Source organism: Mustela nivalis (assembly GCF_964662115.1).
Source record: "Mustela nivalis genome assembly, chromosome: Y".
Taxonomy (NCBI): Eukaryota; Metazoa; Chordata; class Mammalia; order Carnivora; family Mustelidae; genus Mustela; species Mustela nivalis.
In genome coordinates this window covers 28,444,255-28,465,433 of record NC_139041.1, presented here as the reverse complement: position 1 = coordinate 28,465,433, position 21,179 = coordinate 28,444,255, and the positions used below count along the sequence as shown (strand labels likewise).

Here is a 21,179-nt window from a genome sequence, read left to right as displayed (position 1 = left end):
ACTGTATGTTAAGTAACTAAAATTTAAATAAAGAAAAAAATGCCTTAATATATAATTTCAGGTTGCTAGTCTATGAAGAAGGCAGGCATTAACTTTACCTGTGTTGTTTCTTAGGAGAGTGGCAAGTTGTTTCTCTTTGATGGTTTTCTAAAACTATCTGGAGAGGTAGGTTGCCTGGGTGGCTCAGTAGGTTAAGCCTCTGACTTCTGCTCAGATCATGGACTCAGGGTCCTGGTATCAAGCCCCATATTAGGCTCTCTGCTCAGCAGGCTGCCTACTTCACGTACCCCTCTCTGCATGCCTCCCTGCTTACTTGTGATCTCTCTCTCTCTCTCTGTGTCAGAAAAAAAAAAACTTAAAAAAATTAAAAAATAAATAAAAGCTATTTGGAAACAAATGACTACAGGGTTTTGTCTGTGCCTCATCTACAGTTCTTCCCTTTTTCTCTGTTACTGATGTAGAAAGTGGCTGGGTTTGGAGCTGATGTTCAGGAAAGAATTCTTGAAATGTCTTTGGTGTAAAAGGTGATTTTATTAAAACTCAGGACATATAAGGGCTCTCTACTCTGTTACACTGGTCTATGTGTCTGTTTTTATGCCAGTACCATGCTGTCTTGGTGATAACAGCTTTGTAGTAAAGCTTGAAATCAAGCAACGTGATGCTACCAGTTTTATTTTTGTTTTTCAACATTTCCTTAGCAATTCGTGGCCTCTTCTGATTTCATACAAATTTTAAAATCATTGCTCCAGCTCTTTGAAAAATACCGGTGGAATTTTGATTGGAATGGCATGAAAATTATAGATTTCTCTAAGAAGTATAGACATTTAAACAATGTTTATTCTTCTGATCTAAGAGCATGGAATGGTCTTCCATCTTTTTTGTGTCTTCTTCAATTTCTTTCATGAGTGTTCTGTGGTTCCTGGAGTACAGATTCTTTTCCCCTTTGGTTAGGTTTATTCCCAGGTATCTTATTGTTCTTGGTACTATAGTGAATGGAATCAATTCTTTAGTTTCCCTTTCTGTATTTTCATTGTTAGTGTATAAGAAAGCAACTGATTTCTGTACATTGACTTTGTATCCTCCCACGTTACTGAATTGCTGTGACTTCTAGTAGTTTGGGAGTGGAGTCTTTTGGGTTTTCTATATAAACTATCATGTATTCTGTGAAGAGGGAGAGTTTGACTTCTTCATTACCAATCTGAATATCTATTAATTCTCTTTATTGTCTGATTGCTGTTGCTAGGACTTCTAATACTATGTTGAACAAGAGTGGTGAGAGTGGGCATCCTTGTCATGTTCTTGATCTCAACAGGAAGGCTGTGAGCTTTTTACCATTAAGGATGACATTTGCTGTGGGTCTTTCATAGATAGATTTGATGAAGTTCAGGAATGTTCCCTCTATTCCTATACTTTGAAGTATTTTAATCAGAAACGGATGCTGGATTTTGTTCAATGCTTTTTCTTCATTAGTTGAGAGGACCATGTGGTTCTTCTCTCTTCTCTTATTGATTTGTTCTACCACATTGATTGATTTGAGAATGTTGAACCATCCTTGTAACCCTGGGATGAATCCCATCTGGTCATGATGAATAATCTTTTTTTTCTTTCACTTTTTTTTAAAGTTCTTTTCAGTGTAACAGTTTTCATTGTTACTGCACCACACCCAGTGCTCCATGCAATCCGTGCCCTCTCTAATACCCCCCACCTGGTTCCCACCAATCTCCCACCTCCCACCCTTCCAAACCCTCAGATTGTTTTTCAGAGTCCATAGACTCTCATGGTTCACTTTCTTTCCAATTACCCCCAACTCCCTTCCCTCTCCATCTCCTCTTGTCCTCCACTATTTGTTATGCTCCACAAATAAGTGAAAACCATAAGATACTTGACTCTCTCTGATCGACTTATTTCACTCAGCATAATCTCTTCCAGTCCTGTCCATGTCCTACAAAAGTTGGGTATTCGTCCTTTTTGATGGAGGCATATTACTCTATCATGTATATGGACCACATCTTCCTTATTCATTTGTCCGTTGAAGGGCATCTTGGTTCTTTCCACAGTTTGGTGACCATGGCCATTGCTGCTATAAACATTGGGGTACAGATGGCCCTTCTTTTCACTACATCTGTGTCTTTGGGGTAAATCCCCAGTAGTGCAATTGCAGGGACATAGGGAAGCTCTATTTTTAATTTCTTGAGGAACCTTCACACTGTTTTCCAAAGTGGCTGCACCAACTTGCATTCCCACTAACTGTGTGAGAGGGTTCCCCTTTCTCCACATCCCCTCCAACACATGTTGTTTCCTGTCTTGCTAATTTTGGCCATTCTAACTGGTGTAAGATGGTATCTCAATGTGGTTTTAAAATGAATCTCCCTGATGGCTAGTGATGATGAACATTTTTTATATCTCTGATAGTCATTTGTATGTCTTCATTGGAGAAGTTTCTTTTCATATCTTCTGCCCATTAAAAAAATATTTATTTATTTATTTATCTATCTATCTATTTATTTATTTATTTTTTGCATAATAGTATTCCTTGTTTTCTCACCACACTGAGTGCTCCATGCAATCTGTGCTCTCTCTAATACCCACCACCTGGTTCCACCAACCTCTCACCCCTGCCCCTTCAAACCCCTCAGAATGTTTTTCAGAGTCCATAGTCTCTCATAGTTCACCTCCCCTTCCAATTTCCCTCATCTCCCTTCTCCTCTCTAACTCCCCATGTCATCCATGCTATTTGTTATGCTCCACAAATGAGTGAAGCCATATGATAATTGACTCTCTCTGCTTGACTTATTTCACTCAGCATAATCTCTTCCAGCCCTGTCCATGTTGTTACAAAGTTGGGTATTCATCCTTTCTGATGGAGGCACAATACTCTCATGTATATGGACCACAATTTCCTAATCCATTCATCCGTTGAAGGGCATCTTGGTTCTTTCCATAGTTTGGCGACCGTGGCCATTGCTGTTATAAACATTGGGATACAGATGGCCCTCTTTTCACTATATCTGTGTCTTCAGGGTAAATCCCCAGTCGTGCAATTGCAGGGACATAGGGAAGCTCTATTTTTAATTTCTTGAGGAATCTCCACACTGTTTTCCAAATGGCTGCACCAACTTGCATTCCCACCAACTGTGTAAGAGGGTTCCCCTTTCTCCACATCCTCTCCAACACACGTTGTTTCCTGTCTTGCTAATTTTGGCCATTCTAACTGGTGTAAAGTGATATCTCAATGTGGTTTTAATTTAAATCTCCCTGAGGGCTAGTGATGATGAACATTTTTCCAAGTGTCAGATATCTATTTATATGTCTTCATTGGAAAAGTTTCTGTTCATATCTTCTGCCCATTTTTTTATATGATTATCTGTTTTGTGTGTGTTGAGTTTCAGGAGTTCTTTATAGATCCTGGATATCAACCTTTTGTCTGTCCTGTCATTTGCAAATTCCTTCTCCCATTTCGTGGGTAGCCTCTTAGTTTGGTTGACTGTTCCTTTGCTGTGCAGAAGCTTTTGATCTTGAAGAAGTACAAAAGTTCATTTTCAGTTTTTTTTCTTTGCCTTTGGAGACCTATCTTGAAAGAAGTTGCTGTGGCTGATATTGAATAGGTTACTGCCTATGTTTTTCTCTAGGGTTCTGATGGATTCCTTTCTCACGTTGAGGTCTTTTATCCATTTTGAGTTTATCTTTTATACGTTGTAAAAGAATGGTGGAGTTTCATTCTTCTACATATAGCTGGGTAGATAATCTTTTTAATGTGCTGTGTTTTCTAGGATCTGGTTGAGAATCTTAGCATCCATATTCATCAGTGATATTGGTCTGAAATTCTCTTTGTTGGTAGGGTCTTTGCCTGTTTGGGGGATCAAGGTAATGCTCGCTTCATAAAAAGTTTGGAAATTTTCCTTCTGCTCCTTTTTTTGAATCAGCTTCAGGAGAATCAGTGTTAGTTCTCCTTCAAAGTTTGGTAGAACTCCCCAGGAATCCATCAGGACCTGGGCTCTTGTTTTTTGGGAGGTTTTTGATCACTGCTTCAATTTCCTTACTAGATATTGGTCTATGCAGGTTGTCAATTTCTTCCTTGTTCAATTTTGGGAGCTAAACTCTATGGTCAAATAATCTTTGACAAAGCAGGAATAACTATACAGTGGGAAAATGACAGTCTCTTCAATATATGGTGCTGGGAAAATTGGACAACTATATGTAGAGGAATGAACCTCGACTATTCTCTTACACCATACACAAAGATAAACTCAAAATGGATAAAAGACCTCAACGTGAGACAGGAAACCATCAGAAACCTAGAGAAGAACATAGGCAGTAACCTATTCAATATCAGCCACAGCAACTTCTTTCAAGATAGGTCTCCAAAGGCAAAGAAAAAAAACTGAAAATGAACTTTTGTACTTCTTCAAGATCAAAAGCTTCTGCACAGCAAAGGAACAGTCAACCAAACTAAGAGGCAACCCATGGAACGGGAGAAGGTATTTGCAAATGACAGGACAGACAAAAGGTTGATATCCAGGATCTATAAAGAACTCCTGAAACTCAACACACACAAAACAGATAATCATATAAAAAAATGGGCAGAAGATATGAACAGAAACTTTTCCAATGAAGACATATAAATAGATATCTGACACTTGGAAAAATGTTCATCATCACTAGCCCTCAGGGAGATTTAAATTAAAACCACATTGAGATATCACTTTACACCAGTTAGAATGGCCAAAATTAGCAAGACAGGAAACAACGTGTGTTGGAGAGGATGTGGAGAAAGGGGAACCCTCTTACACAGTTGGTGGGAATGCAAGTTGGTGCAGCCATTTGGAAAACAGTGTGGAGATTCCTCAAGAAATTAAAAATAGAGCTTCCCTATGTCCCTGCAATTGCACGACTGGGGATTTACCCTGAAGACACAGATATAGAGAAAAGAAGGGCCATCTGTATACCCCAATGTTTATAGCAACAGTAGCCAAGTTCACCAACTGGAAAGAACCAAGATGCCCTTCAATGGACAAATGGATAAGGAAGATGTGGTCCATATACACTATGGAGTATTATGCCTCCATGATTAGGATGAATACCTAACTTTTGTATCAGCATGGATGGGAACTCTAAGAGTCTATATTGAATGAAATAAGTCAAGCAGAGGGAGTCAATTATCATATGGATTTACTTATTTGTGGAGCATAACAAAAAGCATGGGGGACAAGCAGAGATGGAGAGAAGAAGGGAGTTGGGGGAAACTTGAAAGGGAGGTGAACCATCAGAGACTATGGACTCTGAAAAACAATCTGTGGGAGGTATGGGGAGCCAGGTGATGGTTTTTAAGGAGGGCACGGATTGCATGAAGCACTCAGTGTGGTGCAAAAACAATGAATTCTGGGCTTTCTACTGTGTTCCACGGTCTATGTGTCTGTTTTTATGCCAGTGCCATGCTGTCTTGGTGATCACAGCCTTGTAGTAAAGCTTGAAATCAGGTAATGGGATGCCCCCAGTTTTATTTTTGTTTTCAACATTTCCTTAGCGATTTGGGGTCTCTTCTAATTCCATACAAATTTCTGGATCATTTGCTCCAGCTCTTTTTTTTAAATTTATTTTTTATTTATTTTCAGCATAACAGTATTCATTGCTTTTGCACCACACCCAGTGGTCCATGCAATCCATGCCCTCTCTAATACCCACCACCTGGTACCCCAACCTCCCATTCCCCATCCCTTCAAAACCTTCAGATTGTTTTTCAGAGTTCATAGTCTCTCATGTTTCACCTCCCCTTCCAATTTCCTCCAACTCCCTTCTCCTCTCTAACTCCCCATTTCCTCCATGCTATCTGTCATGCTCCACAAATAAGTGAAACCATATGATACTTGACTCTCTCTGCTTGACTTATTCCACTCAACATAATCTCTTCGAGTCCCATCCATGTTGCTACAAAAGTTGGGTATTCATCCTTTCTGATGGAGGCATAATACTCCATAGTGTATATGGACCACATCTTCCTTATCTATTCATCCATTGAAGGGCATCTTGGTTCTTTCCACAGTTTGGCGACCGTGGCCATTGCTGCTATAAACATTGGGGTACAGTTGGCCCTTCTTTTCACTGCATCTGTGTCTTTGTGTAAATACCCAGTAGTGCAATTGTAGGGTCTAGCTCTTTTAAAAATACCAGTGGAGTTATGATCGGAATGGCATTAAACGTATAGATTGCCCTGGCAGTATAGACATTTTAACAATGTTTATTCTTTGGATCCAAGAGCATGGAATGGTCTCCCATCTTTTTTTGTGTCTTCTTCAATTTCTTTCATGAGTGTTCTGCAGTTCTTTGAGTACAGATCTTTTACCTCTTTGCTTAGGTTTATTCCCAGGTATCTTCTAGTTCTTAGTGCTATAGTAAATGGAATTGATTGTCTAACTTCCCTTTTTGTCTTTTCATTGTTAGTGTATAAGAAAGCAACTGATTTCTGTACATTGACTTTGTATCCTGCCACGTTACTGATGCTGTATTTGTAGCAACATGGACGGGTCTGGAAGAGATTATGCTGAGTGAAATCAGTCAAGCAGAGAGAGTCAATTATCATATGGTTTCACTTATTTGTGGAGCATAGTAAATAGCATAGAGAACAAGGGAGTTAGAGAGGAAGGGAGTTGTGGGAAAATGGAAGGGGACGTAAACCATGAGAGACTATGGACTCTGAAAACAGTCTGAGGGGTTTGAAGTGGCGAGGGGTGGGAGGTTGGGGAAACCAGGTGATGGGTATTAAAGAGGGCATGGATTGCATGGAGCACCCAGTGTGGTGCAAAACAAGGAATATTATTATGCTGAAAATAAAATAAAAAACTGTTTGCTTTGCTGTGCAAAAGCTTTTGATCTTGATGAAATCCCAATAGTTCATTTTTGCCCTTGCTTCCCTTACCTTTGCGTTGTTCCTAGGAAGATGTTGCTGCGGCTGAGGTCAAAGAGGTTGCTGCCTGTGTTCTCCTCAAGGATTTTGATGGATTCCTTTCGCACATTGAGGTCCTTCATCCATTTTGAGTCTATTTTTGTGTGTGGTGTAAGGAAATGGTCCAATTTCATTTTTCTGCATGTGGCTGTCCAATTTTCCCAGCACCATTTATTGAAGAGGCTGTCTTTTTTCCATTGGACATTCTTTCCTGCTTTGTCAAAGATTAGTTGACTGTAGAGTTGAGGGTCTATTTCTGGGCTCTCTATTCTGTTCCATTGATCTATGTGTCTGTTTTTGTGCCAGTACCATGCTGTCTTGATGATGACAGCTTTGTAATAGAGCTTGAAGTCCGGAATTGTGATGCCACCAACGTTGGCTTTCTTTTTCAATATCCCTTTGGCTATTCAAGGTCTTTTCTGGTTCCATATAAATTTTAGAATTATTTGTTCCATTTCTTTGAAAAAGATGGATGTTACTTTGATAGGAATTGCATTAAATGTGTAGATTGCTTTAGGTAGTATAGACATTTTCACAATATTTATTCTTCCAATCCAGGAGCATGGAACATTTTTCCATTACTTTGTGTCTTCCTCAATTTCTTTCATGAGTACTTTATAGTTTTCTGAGTATAGATTCTGTGCCTCTTTGGTTAGGTTTATTCCTAGGTATCTTATGGTTTTGGGTGTGGGAGAAGATATTTGCAAACAACATATCAGATAAAGGACTAGTGTCCAGAATCTATAAAGAACTTAGCAAACTCAACACCCAAAGAACAAATAATCCAATCAAGAAATGGGCAGAGGACATGACATTTCTGCAAAGAAGACATCCAGATGGCCAACAGACACATGAAAAAGTGCTCCATATCACTCGGCATCAGGGAAATACAAATCAAAACCACAATGAGATATCACCTCACACCAGTCAGAATGGCTAAAATCAACAAGTCAGGAAATGACAGATGCTGGCGAGGATGCGGAGAAAGGGGAACCCTCCTACACTGTTGGTGGGAATGCAAGCTGGTGCAGCCACTCTGGAAAACAGCATGGAGGTTCCTCAAAATGTTGAAAATAGAACTGCCCTATGACCCAGCAATTGCACTATTGGGTATTTACCCTAAAGATACAAACGTAGTGATCCAAAGGGGCACGTGCACCTGAATGTCTATAGCAGCAATGTCCACAATAGCCAAACTATGGAAAGAACCTAGATGTCCATCAACAGATGAATGGATCAAGAAGATGTGGTATATATACACAATGAAATACTATGCAGCCATCCAAAGAAATGAAATCTTGCCATTTGCGACAACATGGATGGAACTCTATAGAGCGTATCATGCTTAGCGAAATAAGTCAAGCAGAGAAAGACAACTATCATATGATCTCCCTGATATGAGGAAGTAGGGATGCAACATGGGGGCTTAAGTGGGTAGGAGAAGAATAAATGAAATAAGATGGGATTGGGAGGGAGACAAACCATAAGTGACTCTTAATCTCACAAAACAAACTGAGGGTTGCTGGGGGGAGGGGGTTTGGGAGAAGGGGGTGGGATTATGGACCTTGGGGAGGGTATGTGCATTGGTGAGTGCTGTGAAGTGTGTAAACCTGGTGATTCACAGACCTGTACCCCTGGGGATAAAAATATATGTTTATAAAAAATAAAAAATTAATAAAAAAAAAAGAACTATAAAGTAAATATAGTATGGCAAAGGCATGAGAATAAACATACAGAATTTTTTAGAAAGATAATTTAAAGTAAAAATTCAAGAGATATTTTAGAATAAACATAGTATTCATTTTAGAATATTTAGAATTTATTTAGAATATTTATGTTAGAATAAACATAGTAAACATAATAAATAAAAAATAAGTAAGTAAATAAACAGTCTCATGTATGATCTCTTGATTTGCAAAAAGAGTGCCAAAATCATTTAATGGGGGAAGAGAGTCTCTTGCATAAATGGTGCTGGGATAACAAGTCACCAACAAATAAAAGAATGCAACTGGACTCTACAATACATCATGTACAAAAAGCTATTCAAAATTGTTTTAAGAATATTTAGGAATTCAAAATTCTTATAAATATAAGAATTAAAGCTATAAAAGTTTTAGGAGAAAACATAGCTACAAATCATGTTCTAGGATTAGGCAACAGCTTCTAAGATATGACATCAAAAGTACACATGTAAAATAAATTTCATCAATATTAAAAACCTTTGTGTGGCAAGAGAAATGAAGAAAGTAAAAACTTAACTCTAAAATGGAAGAAGTATTTATAAATTATATATGATACAGATTTATATCCGGAATGTTTGAAGACTCTTACATCCTAGTAACAATAGATAGCCCAAATTTTAAAAGGGCTAAAGATCTAATTAGATATATCTCCAAAAAGATATACAAATGGCCAATAAGCACAGGAAAAGATGCTAAATATCATTAATCAAGGGGGAAGTACAAATCAAAAGTATGATATCTGATTCATACCTATTTGGTGGCTATAATCAAAAGAATGAATAATAGGAAGCATTGTTGAGAATATGAATAAATATGTTGCTACTGGGAATATAAAATTGTGCAGCTCAAGACAAAACACTGTTGTCAGTTTTGCGATAAATTAAGCATAGAATTACCATATGATTCAGCAATTAGACTGTTAAGTAAATACAAAGAACCCAAACCAGATTCTCAAATATTTGTTAAGAAAAGTTAATGGCACAATGGTGTTCATAATAGTCAAAAGGTGAAAACAATGCAAATGTTCATTCGCAGATGATTGGATAAAGAAAATGTGCTAAGACCGTGGTTTATATAGAGCCCTAGAGTGATCTGAAAAAGTAATGGATACGACCATCATTATTATAAGTGAAAGAAACCAATTGCTAGGCTTAGGGAGAATGTGAAGTGATTGTTAGTATAGTTTTTTTGTGGTTAGATGACGAAAATATTCTGGACTTATATAGTAGTGAATGGACCTCTTTTTTTAAAGATTTTATTTATTTATTTGACAGAAAGAGATCACAAGTAGGCAGAGAAGCAGGCAGAGAGAGAGAGAAGGAAGCAGGTTCCCCGCTGAGCAGAGAGCCCGATGTGGGACTGGATCCCAGGACCCTGAGATCATGACCTGAGTCGAAGGCAACGGCTTAACCCACTGAGCCACCCAGGCGCCCATGAATGAGCATCTTTATAGATACTGTAAAAATTATTCAATTGTACACTTAAAACATGGAGAATTGTATGGAGTGAATTACACCTTTAAAAAAGTCTTAAGTCTTGATTTTATCAACTGGAAACAGAATGTTCAGGAATCCTCAGAACAACCTCAGAGCATTTCATATTACTACAACAACCAAAATGGAACAGCAAACCTAATAAGAAAGCAGTGGCTCACGCAGTAGAATCTATTCAACAAGTATTAAACGCCAACTATTTGTGGAGCTATGTTTTTAAAGCCCGAGAGGGGCAGCCAGCACTCAACAAAACATGATTGTCATCCCACAGTAATCTGAAACTGGTGAAGGACAACGAAGGTTATGATGGCTTGGTGGGTGGGGGGCGCTTTGTGCAGATGTCTGAGAGGCAAATAATAATAGCCAATACATTTTTCCTAAGTGTGAGGCCGCCGTATAGCTTAATGCAACAGGAAAAACAGAAGCATATAATTCCTCTATACGACCATGACGAATTAATTTCCCAAACAGTAAATACTTATACTTTTTCGAGTATTTTCCACATTCTGAACATTAGATCCCCTTGAAAACTACAAATCCCAATAGGCTATGCGTGCAGAGGAGCGATTACTTTTCCTTTCTCAAAATCCTGAATTACGCTGTAAACACTATCTAGGCTCGGTGAGATGGGAACACGCCGCTTGCAAGGAGTGTCAGTTTTTCTCAAAGTCTTCATCCGGGAATTTGCAAACTCGCGCGGCCAGTACAGCACAGAGGCGGAAAAGCCGAGCCCAGGGCCCAATATTCCCCACACCCATCCCCAGCCTCTCTTCTGGGGCCAACCTCTTCCGGTCACGTGAAAGGCCTCGTGTGCGCGATTGGTTTCGGGGGTGCAGAAGCGGGGATGTATGTTTTACGAGCTTCCGTGCTGCTGGTTAAACTGCGGTTTTGGCTGCTTCGGTCAACCCTCAGCGACTCAGGTCAGAAGGGCCGTGCGGGAGGAGGCGGCCGGTATTCCTAGCAGGTCCATCGGATAGATTCCCTGATCTCCACTGGCTGCCGCATTAGAGGGTGAGGGAGAATACCGTTTTTTATAAGCTGGTTTTTAACTCTTGTTTACTTTACCCGTCGGACGAATATCGGCCTTCTTCCCTCCTGGGGGGATCACTGTCGGAGTAAGTATTTGTTTTTAATCCCTGGTCCAATTGAATGAGGAAGAAGAAACTGCTAGGGTTTAGGGACTACTCCTGAGAGAGAAGGAAAGGCACAGATAGTATGCGAAGCAGCGGTGAGCCAGGTGTGACAGCCACGTGCGGACGGCGCCACGGGGCCCCGGGAGCCTGGTGTCCTTTCTCCCAGCCCCCGCCGTCCCCGTGCTCCCCGCGCTGGGCACCACCGTCGGGAGACTAATTGAGGTCAACAGCTAGCCCTCAGGTTTTGGCAGGTGCACGAGGAATTGCGCAGGATGCTCCTTGGTAGAGCTCTTGCGTAGTTTCATAATGGCGGGGGAGCTGTCGCTACGCTGCATTTTTCCTTTCCAGGTGTTTTCCTTTACTTTTCGCGGGCGCAGGATTGTAGGCTGCTGTGAAGTACCTTGTTATGGCCGCGTGGTTACTGAGACCTTGGCTCTTGGCATCACCGATTTATCGACACTTGTGGCAACGATGCTGAGGTGGTGCTAGAAGACCTCAGTCCAGTGAACTTGGCAAACGTTGTCTTGTAGAAACTTCTTTCTAATTGATGTTTTTTCTTACCTTTCTTGTTCCTGCCCTTTGAATGCCTCTTCTATACACTTTAGTCTCTCAATCTGTGATATATCCTAAAAATATTTCCTTATTTTATTTACGTCAGGGAATTTTCATTGTCTCTCTGAATACAGAAAGATGGGGACCTCCTTAAGATTGGGAAAACTTGACTTGTTCTGGCTCAGTGTGTAGGGTTCGGAAAAGTTCGCACAATGGATGAACTGCCCTACACTATCCTGTTTTCATAGCCCTGGAATGGAGAATTGCAGGGAAGATTCTGGAAGATGAAAACCCCGTTTCTTTTTCCCTTCACTTGGACGTATTGAGACATTCACTCCTATATGAAATTACGGAATAATAATCTTCTAACGAGTTTAATGAATTTAAAAAGTCAAATTTATGTTTGATCTAAGTGTTAAGAATTAGCTTTTGAGGGTCTGTTTCAAATGTCAGGTATTTTCGTGTGTCACTACAAGATGTTACTAATTTCTCAGTTGTCTTTTCTGCCCGCTTATTACTCTTCATGCATTTGAAAGAAAGGTCCAGTAGATACCTGCAGAATTGAAAGGGAAGACATGTATTCAACATGCTCCAGGGATTCAGAATTGTCACTAATATGACAGTGATGTTGAGGGTCTTTCCCTCAGGAACAAGTCTGATTTAAACTCAAAAACAAATTGCTATTATGGACTAAGTTCTGGTTTATGCTCCTTGGGATGAGAGTAGAGATGGGTTGAATTAGGAACAAAGTTTTACTCAATTAGCATTTTATTTACTTTAAAGATTTTATATATTTGTTTGACAGACAGAATACAAGTAGGCAGAAAGGCAGGCACAGAGAGGAGGAAGCAGGCTCCCGGATGAGCGAGCAGGGAGCCTCATGCGGGGCTCAGTTCCAGGATCCTGGGACCATGACCCAAGCCAAAGAAAGGCTTTAACCCACTGAGCCACCCAGATGCCCCTCAATTAGCATTTAAATTTAAAAGGTCAGGCTAATGACATTTTGTGTTAATAGTTGGTCATGAATAATCTGAATCTAATAGTGCCTTAACTGTCTCATTTCATCTACCAAATTAGAGTCCTCTGCCAAACCTTTTCTGAGCATTTTTTTAGTTTTGCTATTTAACAACATGGAATTGAAAAATATGATAAAGTATTAGTTTTTCAGTTTTTATTTTAAAATTGAATATCTGCTACCTGTATGTATCACTTTTACATAGGTACTTTATAACTCTTTAATTTTTAAGTTTTCTCACTAACTTGAAAAAATACTTAACACTAGGCTAAGTGTTCCTTTGTTCTTTCTTAGGAATCCGAAATAATTATTATTGTTTTTAACATTGGGGAAATTAAAACAAAACAAATAACTCTTGTTCCTCTTTACCCAAGAAGATGGACTTTATTGGGTTCTTATTTTAGAAATACCTATTTTTCCTTTCACTTAGTTTGTTATTGCTTATATCCTTTGGGGTTCTCTTAGATGTATGTAAATTTGTGATTGTTAATTTTCCTGGATTGGCATTTCAGTCAATATATAACACATTTGTCTCTTAAAACAGTTTTTGCCAGAACATCTTTTTATCTAGTTTTAGATTGCTACTCTACTTTTCCTTTTTTTTTAAATGGAATATCTTGTTCCATCTTTTAAAAGTCCTACAATTTGTGTTCTTGTATCTGAGGTGAGTCTCTCCTAGAAGGCATGTAGTTGGATTATTCATTTTCCTTTTTTTTAATAATTTCAGAGAGAGCAAAAGAGAGCATGAGTGGGAGTCCAGAGGTGAAACTCCATGCTGAGTAGGGAGGTCAGTGCAGGGCTCAATCCCAGGATCCCTGGAATCATGACCAAAGCCAAGGTAGATGCTTAATCTACTGAACCACCAAGGCACCCTGGATTATTCATTTTAAAATCCAAGTGTCATGCTTGCTTAATTAATTAATTAATTAATTTAAAGCTTATTTGTCAGAGAGATAGAGCGCACACAAGCAGGGGGAGGAGCAAAGGCAAAGGGAGAAGCAGGCTTCCCACTGAGCAAAGATCCCTATGCTGAACTCTGATTCCAGAATCCTGGGATCATTACCTGGGCCTAAGTAACTGACCGAGCCACTCAGGCATCCTATAGACTTTGCTTTATTAATTGGAAAGTTTACTCCATTTACATTAAGAATAATTACTAACAGAGACAAATTTACTTGTGTTAATTTGTTTTTCTAGATCTTTTTTCCCTCTGTCGCTGCCTTCTTTTGTGTTTGTGTTTTTGTAGTGTAACATTTTAATTCTCATTTCTTTTTCTGTATCTTGTTTAGTTTTCTTATTTTTTAGGAATTATAATTTATAGCTTCAGCTTATAACATATGAATCTGAATTAACATCAATTTATTTTGAGTGGTATACAGAAAGTCTACTTCTGTATAGTTCTGCCCTCTTCCTTTCTTTCATTGCAGTGTCTTAAGAATATATCTTTATGGGGCGCCTGGGTGGCTCAGTGGGTTAAGCCGCTGCTTTCAGCTCAGGTCATGATCTCGGGGTCCTGGGATCGAGTCCCGCATCGGGCTCTCTGCTCAGCAGGGAGCCTGCTTCCTCCTCTCTCTCTCTGCCTCTCTGCCTACTTGTCATCTCTGTCTGTCAAATAAATAAATAAGTAATCTTTAAAAAAAAAAAAGAATATATCTTTATGGATTAGAATAGTTGTATTAATATTTGTAATTTGTGTTTTAATCATGGACGAAAAAAAAGATAAAAGCCAAAATGTAATAATATTGGCTTTCTTATGTAGCTGCCTTTGCTATTGTTTATTTCTTTGAATTGTTTATTGGCTTTTGAATTGTTTATTGGCTTTGAATTGTTTATTGTTTATTGGCTTTGAATTGATGAGTGATACCTTTTCACTTTTGTCTCAGGATCACCATTTTCATTTTTTGTAGTGGGGGATCTGCTCTTTGCTTTAAATTTATTTTATTTATTTTTTTAATTGAACTGTGGTTGACATACTATATTATATTGTTTTGAGGTGTACAACATAGTTCAACATTTTAATATGTTATGAAGTGATCAACACGCTTAACCTGCTTACCATTTGTCACCATCTTCAGCTTTTGGTTATCTGGAAATGTTTTAATGCCCTTTTTTATTGTGAAGGCTAGATTTGGAGTTTTCATACCTAAAGTTTGTTTAGTTCATTGAATGTGTAGATTAATAGTTTCCATCAACTGTGAAAGATCTTGGGGCTGCTATTTCTTCAAAACAAAAAAGGTGTTTTTTTGGCAGGGGGCTCTTTCTCTTTCAGTTCCCCTTTAACTTTCATTCTGTGTATGCTGGTTTGTTTCATGGTATATTACAAGTCTCTTATGCACTACTAATTGTGTTTATTCTTCTTTCTGTTTCTCAGACTATTTCAGTTGACCTAACTTCTGGTTTGCTGATTCCCCTGCCTGCTGAACTCTGCTATTGAGCCTCTCTCTTTAATGGATTTTCCTTTCATTATTGTACTTTTTGCTCTGGAATTTCTATTCGGTTCTTTAAAAATCCTTCTTTACTGATGCTGTTATTTTGTTCATATATCATTTTCCTGATTTAGCATTTTGTGTAAGTTTCATTTTTTAACTTTTTGAACATAGTTACAAAGCTTTGTTCAAAATATATGTAATGCTACGGTTTCCTCAAGGACCTTTTCTGTTCATTTATCTTATTATTCCTGTGATTTGCGCATCATTCCATTTTTCTTTGCGTAATTTGTAATTTTTCTGTTGACAAATAAATGTTGTGAATATTATGTTATTGTCAAACAAAAACAAATTGTGATTTGATAAGATACCTTATTCAAAGACTTTACTGCAATAGGGAGAACATACTGATTTTAGAAATCTGAAAGTATTTCAGAAGCAGAGAATGATTTTTCCTTGATTGGAAGGGATAAGCAGAGTAGAAACTTTTCAAGGGGAAACGAAGCAAGGAAAGAATGAGCAGACAGCATGATGAAAAATATGTCACAACTCTTCTGTGGGATGACCTACTTAAGGGCGCGTAATCTTTGTTTTCGTGCTTACTCAGGAGTAAGTCCAAATTCAGGGGCATGAGGAAGGAGAGAAGCTTGTCTAAAGTTTGGTTAAGAGAAGGCAATGAGTAAGATATGTGCTGCGGTGAACATTGAACTCTGGAAGCCAGTTTCTTCCCCTAAGCTTTGTTCCTTGTTGGTGCTTGTTGGGGGTGTAGTTGTTTAGTAACTTTTTATGCTTTGGATGGTAAGAGCTGTTTTGTAAAAGTAATAAATGCTTTGTATGGCTTTAGCTAGAGGTCAGCCAATGATTTGAAACAGATTTCTTTGAAAATGGGGAACTAAAAACAAACCCAGTCTTTGCAAATGGGCTCCATTTGGGGAACTCCTTAATACTTAGCCAGGACATTTAGAACTTGCCTTAGCTTGTACTACCACCTTGAAAATAGCAAGATGTAAAAGTATAGGGTCTTTGAAGTCTCTTCTGAGCGTGTATTCTTTCCTTTCATATGTCTGGTCTTCTAGAGTCCCTAGTATACTTTTCAAAGCTCTCTTCCATGTATCTTCTTTTTCAAATTTCTCATTTCTATGCTGTTTGCCTTATGTTTTCTTTTTAGCCCAGAATAGGGGTTGCAGCTGTTACTTCAAATTTTATACTAGGAGGCTATACTAGTCTGAGAGATTCTAAGGCTGGGAAAACAAAGGCTCCTTGGGAGCTGCCTTGTAGGTCAAAATCCATCATCAGAGAGCTTAAGAACAAGGTTTCTGTTACCCACTCTGCCAACCGCCAAGTCACACCAGGAAGGCTAGCTACCTCCAGGCTGTGGTTAGGGTCTGTTAGGCAGATAATTAGAAAGCCTCAGTATCCCTTTACTAAAATGTAGTTAGCAGTAGCTTCTTTCTTCATTTAGCCTTTCTGTGGTGATTGTAAGTTTTGATTATATTTCAGAGTTTCAGAAAATTAAATTTGGATTTTTATGGGAGCGTAATCATTGCTTAGTATTGGAATGGGTTTTTGGAAGCCCTGCTTCATTGTTTTTAGTCATGTGTTTCTCTCTAGTGTAACCTTAATTTTGTAAAGTAGTGGTATCTGGATAATATATCCAGTTAACAAACAAAACAAAACAGACAAAACACAGCAAATCTTTCTTAGGTGGCATAGCTCCTAATTATGTTGCAGATGGTTTAAGCTAGAGCAATGAAAATACAAGGGAAAATGCTTTATTTCACCTCCTATTTGGATTATCCTGGCTTAATAATACCAATCACTTCACAAATGGAGATCTTATTTATAAGTTATAGTTGATCAAAAAGGAAGTGGTTGGAACTCCTCTCCCTGTTTTCCTACCCAGTTCCAGGGCATGTTCCCTAAAGTTGGGTTTGCCTGATAATAATTTAAGGTATGGATCCTTCTTAGACCATGTCTTTATTTCTACTGTCTTATCTGTATCCTTATTTACCCCCCAAAAGCAACAGTTCTCTAATTTTTTGGCCTAAGAAGTAACTTAACTGTTACTTAATTTCACTTTTAAAATAACTTAAAAAGCATTGATGACTCCCATATAGAATCTTAAGCCCTATCAGAACTTTTTCTAATGAGCTCTTTTAAAATCTAAAGCTCTGTTTTATGCTTTCGATTCATCCTGTCCATTGAGTCGTTTTGTAATGCATTGTCTTGTGGAAAATATTGAATCACTGAGTTGTATAGCTCTTTCACATGTTCTATAATATTAGACTATCATAGTTGTTGATACCATGATCAATCTCATCAGTAAAGTCTTTATGTACCTGGAGTCTGCCAGTCATGGTGGCTGAATGAAATTTTCCAAAATTCTAATTTTCATTTGAATTTTCCCATTGGAACAGATACTGTCTATTGTTTATTCTTGTGCGCTTGTTTAATTCATTTTCTGCAAAATGCCTTGCAAATACCCAAATTTGAATAATCACAGTAACTAGAAACTACATAGGGTCAGATAAATAATTTCACTTACAAACTAATTTTTTTGCAATAGTTTATGACTTTTATCTTGAGACAAAAGACATTTTTTTACCATAACACATAACCAAGAGTTTTCACATTCACACCTATTTCCTGAACCTCAGTTCCTTCAGGGTGATGTAAAGAGAACCAGGTGATGTTTGGATTTCATAAGAGGAATCCTAAGCTTAGGGAACCTGACTTTTATAATGTGACAGAATGGTGGCTGCCCAAAGATGCCCATGTCTTAAACAGCGACCTGTAAATTATCTTATTGGCCAAAGGGACTTGGTGTAGATGTGTTTACATAGATGAGGATTTTGAGGGATTATCAGGATGGGTCCAGAGAAATTGCAAGCATCTTTATAACAGAGGGAGGATGACAAGAGTCAGAGTGAGAGTGAGGGCATTGTGCATAAGACTTGGTTTGCTGTTACTGGCTTTGAAGATGGAAAGAAGGGCCAGGAGCTAGCCTCCATTAAAGTCAAGGAAATGGATTCTCCCATAGACTCTTGATGTAAAATAATAAATAAGCCACAAGGCAATTTATTATAGCAGCAATTGGAAACATGCCAATAGACAGATATGTCTGCTGCTTTAGAGTAGACATGATTTCTGTTTTTTCACTCAAGGCTGTTTGTTGTATAGAGATCCTTGTAAAGATAGCCTGAAACAAATACAGCAGTGTCTCTGTCCACAGGAGAAGCAGAAACACTGTCATGGGTTCTAGTGAATTTTCCCTTGGGTACACAACTCCATTGGCCACACTGTTCTATCTGATTAGTATCTGGCTAGGACCATATTTTTTCAGTTTATCTGATGGATACTGTCAACATGACTCCCAAGCATCAGAAAGAGTCCAAGTGGCAGGATTAACTTCAGATCTACTGCAGAAAGTTGGATGGCTTTCTTCCATGAGGCTCAGTGTCGACCTTTCCGCTGGTGTGGAGTGTGGATCATTGAATGGTCTACAAGTACTGGTTGTGTTTCCTTAAAGAATTGATCATTTTTTGACCACCGCTAAGGTAGAAGACACAGTTTTTTGAGGGTTGCAAGTTAATGCACAACTTCTGTGAAAGAAGAGGCACATCTTGTACCTCTGTAAAGAAAGTGTTTATGATTTGGGGGCTTCCAAAGTAGTACTTAAATCATGTGTTCCCAAGTGGGCAAAATTTTAGAGTGCTTTACAGCCTAGCTCCCTAGAGAAACTTGTAAATCTTATAATTTAAGTAATTGAATTGTATCCTCTTCGCCTTTTTGAAAGGCCTCCCTGAGACCACTCTGTCCTATTTGCCCTGTCAGCTGGATTCCATTTGTTGGAATGGAATAATGGAACTCTTCTTGGAACTCTGGAATAACTTGGTGATGACTAGAGGAATGAGGGCAGGAAAGACATTCAGTCACTTATCAACATAAGTGTATTATTTGGGGATGCAGGAGCTGGGGCATCCATTGCTGCTTCCTTTTAAAAGATAGTAATCTTATCGTCTGAGCTATCTGGTTGGAAGTTACTTTCATCAGTGTGTCAGATCCAAAGAGATTTTAACACTTTGAGAAGGCCACACCAGAGTATATTTTTAATGAGGAACAGTTTTGGAAGACATAGGATAGTATTACTTTGCCTCTTCAATGCTCCTCAGTCTAACCTGTTACTCAGTGCCTCGATTTTATAACTGCCACATAATGGGTGTATCTAGTAGATTTAGCTTCACGTTTTGTCCAGTCATCCCCTACTTGTAGAAGTCCTTTTGTCCAAAAAGGTTAGGTACTTGAGGGGTGGGGAAAGTTTTACAAACTGCAGAGATCCATTCTGACTTCTTTGACCTGTGTGGGCGATCATCTTAGGGACACCCCATGCGCTGTAGACAACTGGTCATTTTCCTTGCAGTATAGGACCATGTCAGTCCACAGAAGTACCCAGGTAGCTGAGCCAAAGTTTGATTCCTTTAGGCCCCATTTTGTACCTGAAGAATATACCACATGGATTGATTTGGTTTTGGTGTTAGGGGAATGAAAGAAGCATCAGCTTATGAAAGGTCAGGATGCTTTGAATTTCATTTAATGGTGTTCACATTGCCATGATCAGTGCAGTGACTATAATTCAGCTAGCAATGGTGGCAGTCTGAGTAGTGCAGGCTTGATCAATGGCTTCATTTTAGTTGCCTTGGGTATTTGTATGAATAGCTCAGATGATTTATTTAGTAGGTGTGATTGATTTTCATCTACCACTGTGTTCATCTGTGTTCATCGGTAGTTTTCTAAGCTAAAGACCAAATAGTGAGGCTATAGTAAGGCTTTTCAGGGAATATAGGTCAAAGCAATGAGAGTTACCTTGAATTCTCTCCACCAGCAGAATGGATATACCCATTCTTGGTCCTTCATAATTTGCAATAAAACAGCCACCACAACCAGCTACATTCAGTTTAGTTTCATTGTAACTGAATCACCTCATAAATGGGACCACGAGTTTGGAGAGCCTCTGTGAATCTATTAGGGCAGTGTCTTTGCTTTAGGCAATGAATCTGCAAAATAATGCCTTCCACTTCTTTGTGTAATACTGAGATGAGACTTTGCTGGCTAAATTCTTGATACTACCATTTAAATTTAAGTTTGTTGGGCCTTTCCCACGTGGTAAGTCTGATATACTGAGCTCACCCACCCCAAAAGAAAAATATTAGGCCAGAGACTCAGGAGAATTTCATTCACTAGGTATTCACTGTTTGCAAGAGCCTCGAGGTAAGATAATTGGTGCTTTTCAAAAAGGATACGCCTGGTGTGTGAGGAGGGCTGTTCTTTGCTTGCCTTATCATAGAGACTTGTAACAAAAAGGAGTCTTTAGAGTTTGTGGGCCCCCAAAGTACTTATTTGTGTGTTTCCTAAATGAGAGAATCCCTACTGGCAGCACTTCATACACTTCATATATTTCATTATACTTCATATCTAATATATATGTATATATTTGTATAGTAATTTGTACTATACATTTAGCTTTGGGGGCAGCACTAACAGTACATCGAATAAGGCCAAATCAAGTTTGTCTGACTTTCTAGGTCTATTGTGGTGTGTGCCCCAGATGCCATTAGTGAAACAGAATCAGGTGGGTCAGTGACTTGGATAGCTGTTGTTAAGCAGAGACCTAAAAATTTGACTCTGTCTATTCCTCACAGTATGCGAGCATACTAGGATGCATGTGTGTGGACTTTGGTTCCATTTGGACTTTGAATCCATGGGGGATTCTTGGTCTCAGTCCTAAGCATCTCTCTCCTTAAGGTGGCTAAAGTCAGGGTGCACAGGAAGAAATTAGAGGAAATGAAGAAGGAGAGATTAGGTCCACATCATAGTAAGA

At 38.7% G+C, this 21,179-nt stretch overlaps 1 protein-coding gene and 1 pseudogene across 8 annotated transcripts in view; one reads left to right on the top strand and one right to left on the bottom strand.

The window, feature by feature from the left end:
* Positions 1-21,179, bottom strand: part of LOC309856874 (putative protein FAM10A5 pseudogene) — a 352,871-nt pseudogene that overhangs the window by 217,533 nt on the left and 114,159 nt on the right. The gene's annotated exons all lie outside the window — the stretch shown is intronic.
* Positions 10,997-21,179, top strand: part of LOC309856869 (gamma-taxilin-like) — a 39,806-nt gene continuing 29,623 nt past the window's right edge. For 2 of the 7 annotated variants that reach the window (XM_082718654.1, XM_082718656.1), the window contains exon 1: positions 10,997-11,186. The gene's annotated coding sequence lies outside the window, so the exon portion shown is untranslated. Of the gene's footprint in view, positions 11,291-21,179 lie in introns of all 7 variants that reach the window. The other 5 variants (XM_082718655.1, XM_082718653.1, XM_082718651.1 and 2 more) reach the window with 5 other exon arrangements.